Consider the following 18,523-nt stretch of genomic DNA (forward strand, 5'->3'; position numbering starts at 1 on the left):
AGCCATTAGGGTGTGCCTTTCATCGCTAATGCGACACCCTCGTTACTTGAAAACATATGATTACTCGCACTTTGTGCTAATTACTGAAATGCTTATGAATTGATGGGAAATATTCGTACATCTGCACACCTGATTACGACAAGCGTCTTTCTACGAGAGTTGAGAGCTACTAACTTATGAAATGTCACATGACTACTGAATGATATTTTTATGCTTTGCTTTTCATAGTTGCTTATTTCACTTGACATCTGTTTTCCAGCTGTGTTGCAGCATTGCTTTTATAAAATAAAATGCATTTGCTAATGTGAACACTTTCTGTCAACAGATCTATTAAATAATTATTTTATGATCCACATTCTTTAAAAAAGGAGCACTTGGAAAGGAAAGAACAATAAGAAGGAACTAGTAACTGCATTCATAATTTTCTTTTCAAGTAATTGGTAACTTTTTGGTAGAGTAACTTCTTGTGGTGCACCACGTTAATTACATAGACATTAAGATGTGAATATACATTTCCCTTATCTGCATTGTTGTTTTTACTGTAATATTTTTTCTTCTTGAGCTATGTCATGTTTAGATATAAGCTGCTGTTTGCCAGGCATAGTGTTATTGAATTTGACTTTTGCTCATTTATGCTGCTAGCTTTGCCAATTTGCATTTTTTTGCATTGCTGTTTGTGATAATTTGTTATGTGATGCTGCATAGCCTCGTCCCTTAGTTTAGCATCTGAGCTCAGTAGATTTAAGTTAGCTTAAGAGGGGGTAGACTATATAAGAAACTGACTATGGACAATATGAAAAAGATTTGGGCCAAAATGAGTATTGTACACTGAGAAATAATTATATTGAAAGAAATATGAATAGAATACAGAAAGCATGCTTGGATAGGATTTTTTTGGTGGAAACAAAGGATGAAATAAGAGGAAAGATATATGAAGTTTTGGGTTGGACTGCAGTACCACATGTTACACTGAAAACGAACCCTGTCCTTTCCTATTGGTGTTATCCCACTATGTGTTTGTGTACCCTTGAGTATTTGTTTTCTTCCTGTCTCTGTGTAGTTTCATAGAATTTTTTCTTCTTTTAATATTAAGCTACATTCACTATGATGAGGAATACTGTTATCCTCAAATATAAGTTGCATTAATAATATGTTATTTTCTTTGTAAAGTTGTTTACAATTCTGTTCTGTTTCAATGTTCATGTGTGAAATTAATGTTTCGAAAACTATTCTCATTATTTTATGTATGTACTTATGTCACTATTTTTGTAACACTGATGTATATGTTTATTTCTATTCTTTTGTAAAGCCTGTACTACAAATGTTATCTGTATTATTATGTTTTTAATGATGTATTTTGTACCTTTGTAATTGTATTCTTATGTTATAAAATTGTAATTGTCACCAGTTCATGACATTATTAACTTGTTAGTTACATTTCACTGCACACGTTTCTGTTGGTCATAGTACATGGACAATATGTGAGAAGTAGGGACTGTTAGTGTTTGCACGTGTGTTAATAACTCAGCAAGGGACTGGATAACAGCATTGCTGGTTCTAAGGACAATTCCAAAAGCGTTGTGAGTGCACAAGTGGTGGTTTATGGACTTGCTATATTCTCTGCAAGACTCTTCGATGGTGATTGTGCACCTGCACATTTGCAACAGATGGCTGCTGGCCGTCTCTACAAGGACTACAGTGGGTCTACATCTTTGATGGCCCACCAATACCGTAATCTCTACCAGGACTACAGTGGGTCTGCTCTGTGATGACCTACCTACCAATATTCATCAAAACTTCGACTGACTCTGCTGTGGGTTTGCTCTGTTGTGGACCAATACTTGTCTGCATGTCGAGAGTCAGCACTGTCTTTCCGTTGGAAGGACAACACTACTTCTTCAAGACTGCATGGAAATCCACTACTTCTGTGTGCATTTTCTTTTACTGCTCAGACTTTGAGAAAAACACTGCTATTCTCCTGTTATGTACGATTAGGACTGTCTTTATGGACTGTGAGAAAATTTGAGCTTTTGACCAACATAATATCAATAAATGTGTGCATTTTATATCTTTGTTACTGTAATTATGAAAAATTTTATCAAATCATTATTGGCCACTGCCCAAAAAAAATTTTGTAAAATTTTTTGTGGGGAGCATGGGGGCTATGTAAGTAGGCTGTTTATGTTTTCTCTATGTAAGTAGGCTGTTTATGTTTTCTCTATGTAAGTAGGCTGTTTATGTTTTCTTATTGGCAACGTTACGTAGCGCTCAATATGAAAATCACTGGCTGTGCTGTGTGCAGTCTGTGGCTGCTTTGCATTGTTGTAATACTCGCCATTGTAGTGTTAGGCAGCTGGCTGTGAACAGCGCGTAGCGTTGCGCAGTTGGAGGTGAGCCGCCAGCAGTGGTGGATGTGGGGAGAGAGATGGCGGAGTTTTATAATTTGTCATGAACTGATATATATATTATGACTTGTGATGATATTAAGGTAAATACATTGTTTGCTCTCTATTAATATCTTTCATTTGCTAACTATCCCTATCAGTAGTTAGTGCCTTCCATAGTTTGAATCTTTTATTTAGCTGGCAGTAGTGGCGCTCGCTGTATTGCAGTAGCTTGAGCAGCGAAGATTTTTGTGAGGTAAGTGATTTGTGAAAGGTATAGTTTAATGTTTGTCAGGGCCATTCTTTAGTAGGGAATTTTGAAAGTCAGATTGCGTTGCGCTAAAAATATTGTGTGTCAGGTTAAGGATAGTCATGTATAAATAGTTCAAAGGGGACGTTTCAGCTCACATGGACAAAGCTACTCAGAGTGTGGGGCAGAGACTGACAAACAGTTACAAGATGCAGAGGGATTGTCTAAAAACAATACGCTGGAGTTTTCCTGTATGGGATACTAACAGATCTGATTCACTGCTGGCTATAATTTTTAACAGACATCTCCGTAGGTTCTATGCAAGTATATGGTTGAATGGATCAACTTGATTCAAAATCAGAGACAGGATTTCTACTAGAAAGCGTACCACCACCAGCGACTCTTGAGTGTGCCTGTAGAACCACGATCGCTTTTTATGCAGGGTGACACAGTTGTATAGTCGTTGTGATCTTGTGTTTAATAGCTCAGCCGGTATGTGAAATGTATGTTGCTGGCAGTAGAATCCTTCTGCAGTCAGTTTCAAATGTCTGTTCTCAATTGTGTTCCTTGAAAAGACCATAGTCTTTTCTCCAGTGGTACCCATTTGAGCTACCTGGTGAGTGTACTCCGACTAATAAAAAAAATTACTCCCTATGCAAAGTGACTTTCATGATCAATTTAATCAATTAGTCTATTAACTTGATATCAAAGACGTGTCACCTGACTGATGGAAGCGATGTCTGGAGTCGCACAGATATGATTCTTGACTTGGAGTGGAAATCAGGAGTTCTTCTTTGCTGTGGCAAAATCTTTTAACGAAATTTCTATCTCACACCTCACAAGGAGAGACGATCGTTGTAATAAAATCAGATGTATTAGCGAATTTATAAAGCGATATGTAGTATGAACCTGATATTTACAGCGTCTCTGTGCTGTTACCTTAAGAGACTTTGTATGTGACGAAGCATCTGGCTACTTTAAGGCAGTTTGAAAGTGGGGGCATTCTGTGACAGAAGTACACTTTAGGATTTCCTCAAGAGCCAAAAATGAGTTTAATATTTTAGTCGAGTGATGCATGAGGTAACAGATATTAAGTTGATTAGAACAGATTCTTTCTACTTGATGAGAAATCACTTAGAGGAAATGTAGCCTATGCCATACTGTTACAGGATTTTCACAACTAGTAACGACTCTTCAGCGATGTGAAAAGGCGTGTATGCCCTGATTTCTTCTGTCTTCTAAAAAAGATGTCTTGTATAAAAGGGAGAGATCTACATTTGTCTTGAGAAATTCGAGGTATATTTCGACAAAATCGTTGTCTCGGATTTTCTTAAACTCTGGGAGGGGTTTCTATGTCAGGGTGGAATTGGTTAGAACTACTGTATACCTCCAAGCCGCAGCAGTTTCGCAGTGCACCACGGCTGGCTGAAAGGTCGAGCGTGAGCAGTTGGCAAAACTTATTATCTCAGCCTGTAACAGGCGGTAAGGCACAAAGACCGCGCCGGCCTGTCTGCTGTTGTTGCAGTAGAGGCAGCTAGTGAAGTGACTCGCGTGTGTGTTGCGTGAGAGGAGATTCTGAATGACAGGTGTTTGCACTGGACGTATTGATAACGTCCGAATTCCCGCCACTCCAATCATCCCTGATGCCCTATATGGCCAGGGGTGGTGCACTCTGGCATACACACGCATCCAATACTGCGGCTGCGGCCGTGGCAAGTTTCCATAGACATCTGAGCACTGGCGCCAGCGGCGTATGAGGGGACTGACGTGCTCTGTGTGGACATCGGGAGGTGAGCGCGCGGGTTGTGTGAGTGTTTCAGCGATCTCTGACATCTAGCCATCACAACTACTGCTACAAACCATACTTTAAGTGTGTCGTATTTAGTGCTTCTCAATACATCAAAGTGGATTCGGTCTTGCACAGGTATTTGTTGTTATAATCTCTATCCTATCACGCAGTAGCCACTTCCTCCTCTTTCCGAATGTATCAGAAAGAACCAACTTAGGGGTTATATAGTGCTTTAAAAACCTAGTCGCAACATCATACCAGTAGTGGTATTGCGAGCACACACTCCAATCCAATCCTTCTACAGAGTGTTTAAGGACATAGCATACAACTGAAGTGAACTTTGAAATTTTCAGTTACCTCCAACGTAATGGACTTAAGGCCAAATGACCTAATTGTATCAGTATCCACCGGTAGGAGTCAAGGAAAAGAAACCCCACCAAATATTTCAATCCTAGTATCCACCAACAGGAGGCAAGGAGAAACTGTCTCATACCAAGTTATCTATTTAGTTAATTAGCGAATTAATCTGACAGAGTGAGGGAATATTTCCAAGACATCCACAGCTGTGGGCTTACTAGGTAAACACTGCTTTGTTTGCAGTTTGTTCGGAGTGTGACCATCGGCGCATGCAGGCCCCACAGTGGCATGCAACAGGGCATGGCCACTTGAGAGAGAGAGCATGAGTTTCGATAGGAATTCCTCAGGTGTCAATATCAAAGGGTTTTCGCCATTTGGTGCTTCTGTTCAGGAGTTAGCACGGCACTTATTGCGGAGGCATAGCTGCTGAAAGCCGACAGTGGTGCTGTGATCTAACAAGCGTTTCCAAATCCCTCTGATATTCCCCGACTCCAGGGAGGCTGCACATATGGTGAGATGCGAGAGTGTTTTTTAGATGTGTTTAAGGGGTCTGTGACACTGTCATTATGTGTTTCCTTAAGCGATTGGGATAAAAAAAGCGCTGTTATTGTTTAAATAGTTCATACTTCCATGTCACTCTGAAAATGTTTAAATAAACAGCATTCCATACACTTCAGTTCATTTCTGACCGATTTATTTAACTTTGCTTTGTCTTCCAGAAATAGTAGAAACAATATTCCATACACTGCAATCGATTTCCCACCAAATGGCCAATCAACTGAAACTTTTTCTTGACAATAACCATTTGTGAAAGGGAAGGGCGAAGGCTTGGGGTTTCACAGAAGGGAGGAATTAATTATTCGATTGAATTAATTAATTCGTCAGGCAAATTTGTGTCAAAAGTGTGCATTTATCAGCAGGGACGTTCCCAGATGGGTGGGAGAGTAGGAGGGGTATAGACAGGAGGGTAGGAGTCGTTTGAGGTTTCTCAAATGGTTCGATTACTCCTGGGGGGTCATAAATATCTTAGCACAACAATAGGTCAAGAACCTGTCAGCTGAAAGAAAAGAATAGGTCTGCTCCTGGTTGCTGCTGATGTTGGCAACCCGCTCTACCAATCTGAGCTGATGCCAGATTTGCCCCCCCCCCCCCCCCTACTAGCAACACATTTAAACATGAAATTATCCAATGAAATTTCAACCTGGAAGAACTATTGAGTAAAAAAATTTTGTTACTTGAAAGATCAGTTTCAAAGCTGACAAAGGCTCCTAATTTAGGAGGTTTGTAAGAACACATATCAGGCACTTTCTCTTAAGGAATTTCATCTCTATGAAATTATGTCCCACTTGTTTATCTTCACTAGTGCTGATTGTATATAGCACACTGTTGTTGTTGTTGTTGTGGTCTTCAGTCCTGAGACTGGTTTGATGCAGCTCTCCATGCTACTCCATCCTGTGCAAGCTTCTTCATCTCCCAGTACTTATTGCAACCTACATCCTTCTGAATCTGCATAGTGAATTCATCTCTTGGTCTCCCTCTACGATTTTTATCTTCCACGCTGCCCTCCAATGGTAAAATTGTGATCCCTTCATGCCTCAGAACATGTCCTACCATCCGGTCCCTTCTCTTGACAAGTTGTACCACAAACTCCTCTTCTCCCCAATTCTATTCAATACCTCCTCATTAGTTATGTGATCTACCCATCTAATCTTCAGCATTCTTCTGTAGCACCACATTTCGAAAGCTTCTATTCTCTTCTTGTCTAAACTATTTATCGTCCATGTTTCACTTCCACACATGGCTACACTCCATACAAATACTTTCAGAAACGACTTCCTGACACTTAAATCTATACTCGATGTTAACAAATTTCTCTTCTTCAGAAACGCTTTTCTTGCCATTGCCAGAGTACATTTTATATCCTCTCTACTTCCACTGTCATCAGTTATTTTGCTCCCCAAATAGCAAAACTCCTTTACTACTTTAAGTGCCTCATTTCCAAATCTAATTCCCTCAGCATGACCCGACTTAATTCGACTACATTCCATTATCCTCGTTTTGCTTTTGTTGATGTTCATCTTATATCCTCCTTTCAAGACACTGTCCATTCCGTTCAACTGCTCTTCCAAGTCCTTTGCTGTCTCTGACAGAATTACAATGAAATCGGCGAACCTCAAAGTTTTTATTTCTTCTCCATGGATTTTAATACCTACTCCGAATTTTTCTTTTGTTTCCTTTACTGCTTGCTCAATATACAGATAGAATAACATCGGGGAGAGGCTACAACCCTGTCTCACTCCCTTCCCAACCGCTGCTTCCCTTTCATGTCCCTCGACTGTTATAACTGCCATCTGCTTTCTGTACAAAATGTAAATAGCCTTTCGCTTCCTGTATTTTACCCCTGCCACCTTTAGAATTTGAAAGAGCGTATTCCAGTCAATATTGTCAAAAGCTTTTTCTAAGTCTACAAATGCTAGAAACGTAGGTTTGCCTTTCTTTAGTCTTTCTTCTAAGATAAGTCGTAAGGTCAGTATTGCCTCACGTGTTCCAACATTTCTACGGAATCCAAACTGATCTTCCCCAAGGTTGGCTTCTACTAGTTTTTCCATTAGTCTGTAAAGAATTCGCTTTAGTATTTTGCAGCTGTGGCTTATTAAAGTGATTGTTCGGTAATTTTCATATATAGCACACTAGGTGGTATGAATCAGAGTGTGTGGACACCCTCATTCCAACGCCCCTATTCCAACCCCTTGTCTGTCACAACCGTCATGTATTTGAAAGAAGCAGCCATCCAGATTTACCGAACTTGTGGGAATACTCGGTTTGAGGCACGCCTCCGACAGAAGTATTGTATGGATGTCTGTATATCGAAATATATATGACGGAACTCGTCGAGGTGAGCTGGCAGAGACTGGACATTTTCGTGTGCAAATAGGACTGTGTGCGTTCAGGTGCAGGACATGTGAGGGTATGAGGATGCCGCTGATGGACGAATATGAGTCTGGGTGAGCGCTGGAGAGGGAATACAGCGCTCAAGCGTAGGTTGAAGTAATTTCAAGTGTCAGGTATCTTCAGAGGGGAGGGAGGTTTGTGGCCAAGACCTGCGGAGTCAGATGCAGTCGTTAAACTGCTGACTGCTGAGAGGGAAGTAAATACGTTAAACACGGCTAGAATAATCTGTGCACAACAGTACTGAAAGCCAGCGATGCAGCGGCAGACCCGTAGTTCTCAGCCACGTGTCCGTTGGCGATGTTGCACTTTGTTTGACGGTTTTCCATATTAAGAGCAGACTCACATAACATCTACTCTAAATCAACTGCTAATTTAATACTAGACTCTCGCGACACAAATCTCGTACGTATATAACAGCGTAACTGCTTAATAACACATTCAAATTTCGGGTAAACTCACGAGCCGAACTAGCACACGTCACTCATTCACTGCAATCTTGGTGTATTTTGTCATTGGACTGAACTAGAAGCTTAAATGTTTTACATCGTCTACGGACCGTAGATCTTAGTATACGACATAAATATCATCTTGATACGTTTTCCTGATCCTGAGGAAAAGGGGCCTTAACTGATAGACAGACAGACTGGCAACAAAAATATCCTATAAGGCTTCCGCTTTTACCGAATGAGATGTGGTACCCGTAAAATCGCCCGAAATTGTTGTAAGCGCTTTCTCCGAAAAACTTAGTTTGGAAGAGCACACGAAATCTAAATGGTTGTAATAACATACTGTATCTCTTTGGAACAGACAATCTTGAAAATAGAAATAATCATGGTCGATAGAGAGATTTTGATAGGGAGATCATTGTTACAAGATTGAGTAGTTTAACATCAAAGTACACCAAAAAATTAACGCAAAATCTGGCTTCATGACAAGACAGATAGAACTTCTCTCGATGCCTTACAAGGAGACAGACTCCACTCCGTCCAAGCGAACTACGTAAGCTTAGACCAAATGTAGTCGAAATTCAAAACAAATAACTTTCACACCATTTGAGAGTTTCATACCAAGTAAATTAATAAGAGATGGGACCGCTCCTCCCACGGTATACAGGACGTTGTTGCAGACACGAAGAAACATGCCTGATTTAAAAGAGCGCAAAATCTTCAAGATTGGCGAAATTTATTGCGGACGTCAATGGTAGTTGCTTTCAATAGTGTCCACAACGAAATATTGTCTCGGAATCTGGTAAATAATCAAAAGTGGTTCAAACGGCTCTGACCACTATGGGACCTAACATCTGAGGTCATCAGTCCCCTAGAATTTGGAACTACGTAAACCTAACTAACCTAAGGACATCACACACATCCATGCCCGAGGCAGGATTCGAACCTGCGACCATAGCGGTCACGCGGTTCCAGACTGAAGCGCTTAGAACCGCTCGGCCACAGCGGCCGGCGGCAAATAATCCAAACAGATTCTGGTCATACGTAATCTACAGTAGATAGGCAAAATAATGTGAAAACCTGTACTTACTTGGGAATGATTTATTAATAAGGGATTGGACCCCCATTTGCCCATAATACAGCTGCCATTCTTCTTGGAATACTAGCATACAACGATTTTATAGTCTCCAGTGGAATGTTATGCCGCACTTCGATCAGAAGGAGGCGCAAATCTGTTCCAATACCGCCCACGAGGGTTCGCTAATGTTCAAGTGTGGGGACTGTGGAGGCCAGGAAAGTCGCTGTAGTTCGGTTGCATATTCCTCACACCACGATTGTACTGTCCTGGCTGTGTGAATGGGTGCATTATCGTCGTGAAATACGGTGTCATTGTTGGGGAACAACATTTGAATCTTGGGGTGCATCTCACCACCTAAAATGTTTACATAATCGTTGGCTGTCACACTGCCTTTGAGAGTGAAAAACGTAACACTAGGCTCCAGAGTAAACTGAGAAATAATAGTGACGACGAGCGTAGATTATCAGCACCACTGTGTAATGAATTAACAGACATTCAAAGTGGTAATTTGGTAATTGTGCATAGGTTAATGTTAGTTAGGGCCATTCTTTTGTAGGGGTTATTGAAAGTCAGATTGCGTTGCGCTAAAAATATTGTGTGTCAGTTTAGTGTTGATCAGAATAAGTAAAGAGAGTAATATCTGAGAACGTTCAGTTTTGCTCAGCTGTTTGAAAATCAAATAATGTAAGAGGTTTATCAGCATAGTAATTCAATCATTTTTCTAAGGAGACGTTTCGAGAGTAATGATGGAAGCATCACACTTCCACCTCCCTGCTTAACGGTTGGACTCAAGCAGTCAGGATTATAGGCTTCTTTTGGTGTTCTCCAGATGTAAACCCAGCCCAATGTTGGAAATAAGGAAAACGTTGACTCGACGGATCATATGACGTATTTCCACCGATCAGTTGTCCAGGATTTATTCTCCTGACACCATGTTTTACGCATCTTTGCCTTGTTGTCGTCACTAATGGTTCCGGTATAGCAGCTCGTCCATGAATATTCGCTTTATGGAGTTCTCGGCAGATAGTGTCGATAGATACGGGTCTCGAAGATGGCCATTGGGCTCTTCAGGCATTTTAGCCGCCGTAGTTTTGTGCTGTTTCGACACAATTCGTGTTAGCGTACGACGATGTGTCATTTAGTTTTGATTTGCGCCCAGTATTACGTTTACACGATGCTGTCTTTCTATAATTTGTGTAGGCTGTCATAACTGTTGAAACAGTTGCTCTTGAAACATTCAGTAAGTTGGCCGTCTTGGTTACTGATGCTTCAGCTAATCGGGCACCCACAATCTGCTCTCCTTGGAACTCTGTTAGGTCTTTCACTACACGTTGACCTCGGCCTCTGAATGCAAATACGAAGTGTGCACTACTCGTAAACAACCTACACTGATGCCTAATCCGTACCGAAAACAAAGAGTCCAGCGTGACACGTGCCTTCCTCGCGTTGTTGACCGTAAATACAACCATCCCATTACTACCACTGTTCACATTATTTTGCCTATCCACTGTATACCAGCGGAAAAATAGAATCGTTACCTTCACAGCGCGGTAAGAATGGAAATATTACCTATGACAGTGCCACTAAAGCGAAGTTACTGAACACTGTTTCCAGAAATAGCTTCACCAAAGAAAGTGCGGTAAGTATTCTAGAGCTCTAATCAGAAGGACTCGCCAGTACGAGTAATTTAGCAGTAGTAGATACCCTCGGAGTAGCAAAGCAGCTCAATTGTGGCAACCCTTCTGGATCGGACTGTATGGTAGTTAGCTTTCTTTCGAAGTATGCTGATGAATTAACTCGAACGTCGTGAAATACCTCGAAGGAAACGATCTACTGTGACACAGTCAGAACGGATTCAGATCCTGCCCAGCAGTCAACGGTGCCTGCTTGGGGGCCGTAGCGCGAAACAGCAACTAAACTTAACAGCAACTCTTACTCCTTGTGACACGAGATTAATTTTCTACCCCGTGACGTGGCAGTAAGATTAAGTTCAATCCCACATCACAGACAGCCTTGAAGGAAGACACCAGAAGCATCAGGTCAAGAAGCTGGCCGTTGTGGCCCCAAGGCAGTCACACAACTGTCGAAAGCAGAGAAGTCGGGCGTCGCGGCAGGCTGGTACATGTTGTACGTCAGGCAGACCAGTACTGTGGTGGAGATCTCTCCCGAACTACACCGCGCTTCTTTTGTCAACACTGTTGGTAACTGCGGACAGGGTGACGGCAACGAAAAACTGTGAAATATAATTTTCACTAAATGCTTCGTGAAGGTCGTACCTTGCAACCACGTGCACCAAAACTTTTGTCGCAATAAAAGAAATTAGTCGCCCAGAAACTAATCAGTGTGGCATTAATATTGTGGAAGTTACAAATTAATACAATACTCGCCATTAAAACTGCTACACCTACAAGAAATACCGATGATAAACTGGTATTCATTGCACAAATATATTATACTAGATCTGACATCTGACTACATTTTCACGCAATTTGGGTGCATAGATCCTGAGAAATCAGTACCCAGAACGACCACCTCTGGCCGTAATAACGGCCTTGATACGCCTGGGCATTGAGTCAAAGAGAGCTTGGATGGCATGTACAGGTACAGCTGCCCATGCAGTTTCAACACGATACCACAGTTCATCAAGAGTAGTGACTGGCGTATTGTGACAAACCAGCTGCTCGGCCACCATTGACCAGACGTTTTCAATTGCTGAGACATCTCGAGGATGTGCTGGCCAGGGCAGCAGTGGAACATTTCCTGTATCCAGAAAGGACCGTACAGGACCTGCAACATGCGGTCGTGCATTATTCTGCTGAAATGTAGGGTTTCGCAGGGATCGAATGAAGGATAGAGCCACGTAATACATCTAAAATGTAACGTCCACTGTTCAAACTGCCGTCAATGCGAACAAAGGTGACCGAGACGTGTAACCAATGGTACCCCCTACCATCACGCCGGGTGATACGCCACTATGGTGATGCCGAATACACGCTTCCAATGTGCGTTCACCGCGATGTCACCAAACACAGATGCGACCATCATAATGCTGTAAACAGAATCTGGATTCATCCGAAAAAATGACGTTTTGCCATTCGTCCACCCAGTTTCGTCGTTGAGTACACCATCGCAAGCACTCCTGTCTGTGATGCAGCGTCGAGGGTAACCGCAACCACGGTCTACGAGCTGATAGTCCATGCTGCTGCAAACGTCGTCGAACTGTTGGTGCAGATGCTTGTTCTCTTGCAAACGTCCCTATCTCATGACTCAGGGGTCGAGACGTGGCTGCACGATCTGTTACAGCCATGCTGATAAGATGCCTGTCATCTCTACTGCTAGTGATACGAGGCCGTTGGGATCCAGCACGGCGTTCCGTATTACCTTCCTGAACCCATCGATTAAATATTCTGCTAACAGTGATTGGATCTTGACCAACGCGAGCAGCAATGTCGCGATACGATGAACCGCAATCGCAACAGGTTAAAATCCGACGTTTATCAAAGTCGGAAACGTGGTGGTACGCATTTCTCCTCCTTACACGAGGCATCACAACAACGTTTCACCAGGCAACGCCGGTCATCTTCTGTTTTTTTATGAGAAATCGGTTGGAAACTTTCCTCATGTCAGCACGTTGTAGGTGTCGCCACCGGCGCCAACCTTGTGTGAATGCTCTGAAAAGCTAATCATTTGCATATCACAGCATCTTCTTCCTGTCGGTTAAATTTCGCGTCAGTAGCACGTCATCTTCGTGGTGTAGCAATTTTAATGGGCAGTAGTGTATTTCCAGTAAACAAGAAATAAAGCAAAACTATTTACTGCGATGAGGTATCCACACAAACACCACATCGGGCAACAGCTAAAGTGTCAGATAATGCCACTGAAGTTCACAGAACTTCGGACATTGCACTTTCACGCCCATAGCCTGATCAGTGAAAACTGAATATTGAAAACGTGCCAATACTTCGAATCCGCTACGGGTACACAGTATATGAACCAGTATATAATCCAGCATAGAACTCTTTACCTTTCCATTTATACATAACATGTGCAGTTTCATGTACGACTTTCTCATAATTAAATTGAAGTGCCAAAGAACCTGGTACAAGCATGCGCATTCAGATACAGAGATATGTAAACTGGCAGAATACGGCACTGTGGTCGGCAACGCCTACGTAAGACAAGTGTCTGGCGCAGTTGTTAGATCGGTTATTACTGCTACAATGGCAGAATATCTAGATTTAAGTTAGTTTGAACGTGGTGTTACAAGCGGTGCACGAGCGATGGGTCACAACATCTCTGAGGTAGCGATGAAGTGGGGATTTTCCCGTAGGACTATTTCACGTTTGTACCGAGAATATCAATAATCATGTAAAACATCAAATCTCCGATATCGCTGCGGCCGAAAAAGATCCTGCAAGAATGGGACCAACGATTACTCAAGACAATGCTTCAACGTGACGCAGAAGTGCTACACCTCCGCAGATTGCTGCAGATTTCAATGCTGGGCCATCAACAATTGTCAGCATGCGAACCGTTCAACGAAATATCATCGATATAGGCTTTCGGAGTGCTTTGTTGCTTCGTTACATATACACTGCAGCAGCGTCCAGAAATGAAAATTTTTTGTTACGCCGTAAATTCAGCGCCGGCACGGCAGTGGGAATTGACAGAGAGGAAAAGGGTGAGAGAAGAGATCAGCTAATCGCACGCTGACCGACCTCTCTTCAGGACGACAACACGACAGCAGCGGCCCCTAGGTGAAGACGACATAAGCGCCGCGTCCGACTGGTGGCAGCCCACTTCGATAGCAGCTTCAACATTAGCCACTTCGTTAGCCAACCCATCGTAGCCTCGTCATTAGCAATCTCTACGTAGCACACTCAGAAATCAGCACTCACCGCACTCCACTTGAGAGACTTTTGTAAGTAGTGGTCGCCAGGACCAGAAGTGTTACTTTGCGTATTCTGAAGAAGACTACAGGAATTCTCAGATCAAAGTTAAGTATCTGTGATTGTCTTGTTGTAATGTTGTTGTTGTTGTCTTCAGTCCTGAGACTGGTTTGATGCAGCTCTCCATGCTACTCTATCCTGTGCAAGCTTCTTCATCTCCCAGTACTTACTGCAACCTGCATCCTTCTAAATCTGTTTAGTGTATTCATCTCTTGGTCTCCCTCTACGATTTTTACCCTCCACGCTGCCCTCAAATGATAAATTGGTGATCGCTTGATGCCTCACAACATTTCCTACCAACTGGTCCCTTCTTCTTGTCAAGTTATGCCACAAACTCCTCTTCTCCCCAATTCTATTCAATACCTCCTCATTAGTTATGTGATCTACCCACCTAATCTTCAGCATTCTTCTGTAGCACCACATTTCGAAAGCTTCTATTCTCTTCTTGTCTAAACTATTTATCGTCCATGTTTCACTTCCACACATGGCTACACTCCATACAAATAATTTCAGAAACGACTTCCTGACACTTAAATCAATACTCGATGTTAACAAATTTCTCTTCTTCAGAAATGCTTTCCTTGCCATTGCCAGTCTACATTTTATATCCTCTCTACATCGACCATCATCAGTTATTTTGCTCCCCAAATAGCAAAACTCCTTTACTACTTTCAGTGTCTCATTTCCTAATCTAATTCCTGAAGCATCACCCGACTTAATTCGACTACATTCCATTATCCTCGTTTTGCTTTTGTTGATGTTCATCTTATATCCTTTTTTCAAGACAATGTCCATTCCGTTCAACTGCCCTCCCAAGTCCTTTGCTGTCTCTGACAGAATTACGATGACTTCGGCGACAATCAAAGTTTTTATTTCATCTCTATGGATCTTAATGCCTACTCCGAATTTTTCTTTTGTTTCCTTCACTGCTTGCTCGATATACAGATAGAATAACATCGGGGAGAGGCTACAACCCTTTCTCACTCCCTTCCCAACCACTGCTTCCCTTTCATGTCCCTCACACTTATAACTGCCATCTTCTTTCTGTAGAAATTGTAAATAGCCTTTCGCTCCCCGTATTTTACTCCTGCTACCCTTTGAATTTGAAAGAGAGTATTCCAGTCAACACTGTCAAAAGATTTCTCTAAGTCTACAAATGCTAGAAACGTAGGTTTGCCTTTCCTTAATCTTTCTTCTAAGATAAGTCGTAGGGTCAGTATTGCCTCACGTGTTCCAATATTTCTACAGAATCTCAACTGATCATCCCCGAGGTCAGCTTCTACCAGAATTCGCGATAGTATTTTGCAGCTGTGACTTATTAATCTGATATTTCGGTAATTCTCACATCTGTCAACACCTGCTTTCTTTGGGATTAGAATTATTATATTCTTCTTGAAGTCTGGAGGTATTTCGCCTGTCTCATACATCTTGCTCACCAGATGGTAGAGTTTTGTCAGGACTGGCTCTCCCAAGGCCGTCAGTAGTTTCAATGGAATGTTGTCTACTCCGGGGGCCTTGTTTCGACTCAGGTCTTTCAGTGCTCTGTCAAACTCTTCACGCAGTATAGTATCTCCCATTTCATCTGCACCTACATCCTCTTCCATTTCCATAATATTGTCCTCAAGTACATCGCCCTTGTATAGACGCTCTATATACTCCTTCCACCTTTCTGCTTTCCCTTCTTTGCTTAGAACTGGGTTTCCATCTGAGCTCTTGATATTCAAACAAGTGGCTCACTTTTCTCCAAAGGTCTCTTTAATTTTCCTGTAGGCAGTATCTATCTTAGCCCTTGTGAGATAAGCCTCTACATCCTTACATTTGTCCTCCAGCCATCCCTGCTTAGCCATTTTGCACTTCCTGTCGATCTCATTTTTGAGACGTTTGTATTCCTTTTTGCCTGCTTCATTTGCTGCGTTTTTATATTTTCTCCTTTCCTCGTCTTTTTACCCACTTGATCCTCTGCTGCCTTCACTATTTCATCCCTCAAAGCTACCCATTCTTCTTCTACTGTAATTCTTTCCCCCATTCGTGTCAATTGTTCCCTTGTGCTCTCCCTGAAACTCTGTATAACCTCTGGTTTAGTCAGTTTATCCAGGTCCCATCTCCTTAAATTCCCACCTTTCTGCAGTTTTTTCAGTTTTAATCTGCAGTTCATAACCAATAGATTGTGGTCAGAGTCCACATCTGCCCATAGAAAAGTCTTACAATTTAAAACCTGGTTCCTAAATCTCTGTCTTACCATTATATAATCTATCTGATACCTTCTAGTATCTCCAGGATTCTTCCATGTATACAACCTCCTTTTATGATTCTTGAACCAAGTGTTAGCTATGATTAAGTTATGCTCTGTGCAAAATTCTACCAGACGGCTTCCACTTTCATTTCTGTCCCCTAAAATGGACTTCATAAAACTCATTAATACGAGTTGTTTTATTGTTTGTCTAGGCAACCGAGTATTCAGGATTCTTAGACCAACATTTTGATCGCCCCCTTATAATTTAATTATTCACCTTGTGATTAACATACAGGCTGTCCCAGGAGAAATCATGGACAATTAATGAAATCTGTATTTTTTAAGTGTATTGTAGTACCGATAAAGTACCCCTTCCCTCGATGTAAACATTACGGAAAATGCGTTAGCGTTGTTAAGATTGGGCTACGTTTTCAGGTTCTGTACCCTATTTATACAGCATTACGTTATCAACATAAAAAGAATATTGTTAATAAAAATAAAACACATTTAAAATTTTCCTTTTGGTATTGGATTACGCGTTACTCAGTGGAGGTGATGTATATCACAGGAGCAAAGATGAACAAATGCTCATAGCATTTAAGGTATGTTTACTGGGCTTATAGGCTGACTCTTATATAGAAGATAACACCAGCCACCCAGTTTTTGCAATGCTATTTATTTATTTATTTAAACGCCACCGTTACCGGTTTTGGAACCGACAGGTTCATCTTCAGATGGCTAGTTAACTTTTTACATTAGATTTCACCTTTTGTTTCCCCAAATTCACATTTGCCATGCACACAACTACTGTCAGTCATGGAATAAAGAGCATTGAAGACCATGTACAAGTATTGCACCATGGTGAGAAAGGTATACTTATGAAATTGTTTGAGGAGACTGACATCTTGCCCTTATCATTTACTTTTGTTCCAATGTATACCACAATATTTACGTAATATCATTGCAGTAACACTTTATAGCAGCCTACTTTATTTGTTTACCTTAATTTTAATCAGTTCTCTTTCACTGTAAATAGTAAGTAATGCAATACTAGCAATTTGTAAATTTCTACTGTCACATACATATACATAATGAAATATCTCTGAGAGTGGAAGTCTTTGGCATTGTTATGGTTGTAATATCTCCAACTTTGTATGCATACCTCCATGTAATGAAACTTCTTAGTATGTGAGTGTTGCTTTACATTATTTGCTAACTAACCTAAAGACATCACACACATCCATGCCCGAGGCAGGATTCGAAGATGCGACCGTAACGGTTGCGCGGTTCCAAACTGTAGCGCCTAGAACCGCTTGGCCACCCCGGCCGGCCTCTGGAGACACGCTGTAGAGTGTTTTGGGATGTCTGAAAAGGGCTGGAGAAGACCGACACATCACTTAAAGCCTGTAACTATGCCGTAAGTGTGAATAAATTTGAATGGTGCTCCATTTTACTAAACTGGTCGTTAAATGGATAAATGGGGGCAACCAAAGAGTGGAAAATGTGAGGAATCAGAGTGCTCTTTATCTTCTGTGAATTGTGGAGTGTTCGATTTTAGGCGGCGAGGCCGACCACACGTGAAAAATCTTGAGACAAGCGAGCAAGATGCTATAGCCAAATGGTTATACTCAGTTTTTCCATCTCTAAATTCTATTTTCGTTGCTTAGCTCGTCTTTTACTGCCTTGCTACAATGTTGTCAATCCTTTCATCAGCCAAACAGGCTTGCTGGAAGTCGTGCAGTCAAAGATTTGAGCAATTAATAAAAATGTAATAAATTATTCCTAGGATCATCCAGAACGACACCTGCTGTAAAGGATCAAGTAACGAAGTGTCAGTATCGAGATCTGCACCTACATCTACATGGACACTCTGTAAACCACATTTAAGTGCCTGGCAGATGGTTCATCGGATCATTTTCACAATTCTCTATTATTCCAATCTCGTAGAGCGCGCGGCAAGAAAGAACACCTATGTTTTTCCGCATGAGCTCTGTTTTCCCTTATTTTATCATGGTGATCGTTTCTCTCTATGTAGGTCGGCGTCAACAAAATGTTTTATGGAGGACAGAGTTGGTGATTGGAACT

The sequence above is a fragment of the Schistocerca americana genome, chromosome 6 (genome assembly GCF_021461395.2).
Source record: "Schistocerca americana isolate TAMUIC-IGC-003095 chromosome 6, iqSchAmer2.1, whole genome shotgun sequence".
Lineage (NCBI taxonomy): Eukaryota > Metazoa > Arthropoda > Insecta > Orthoptera > Acrididae > Schistocerca > Schistocerca americana.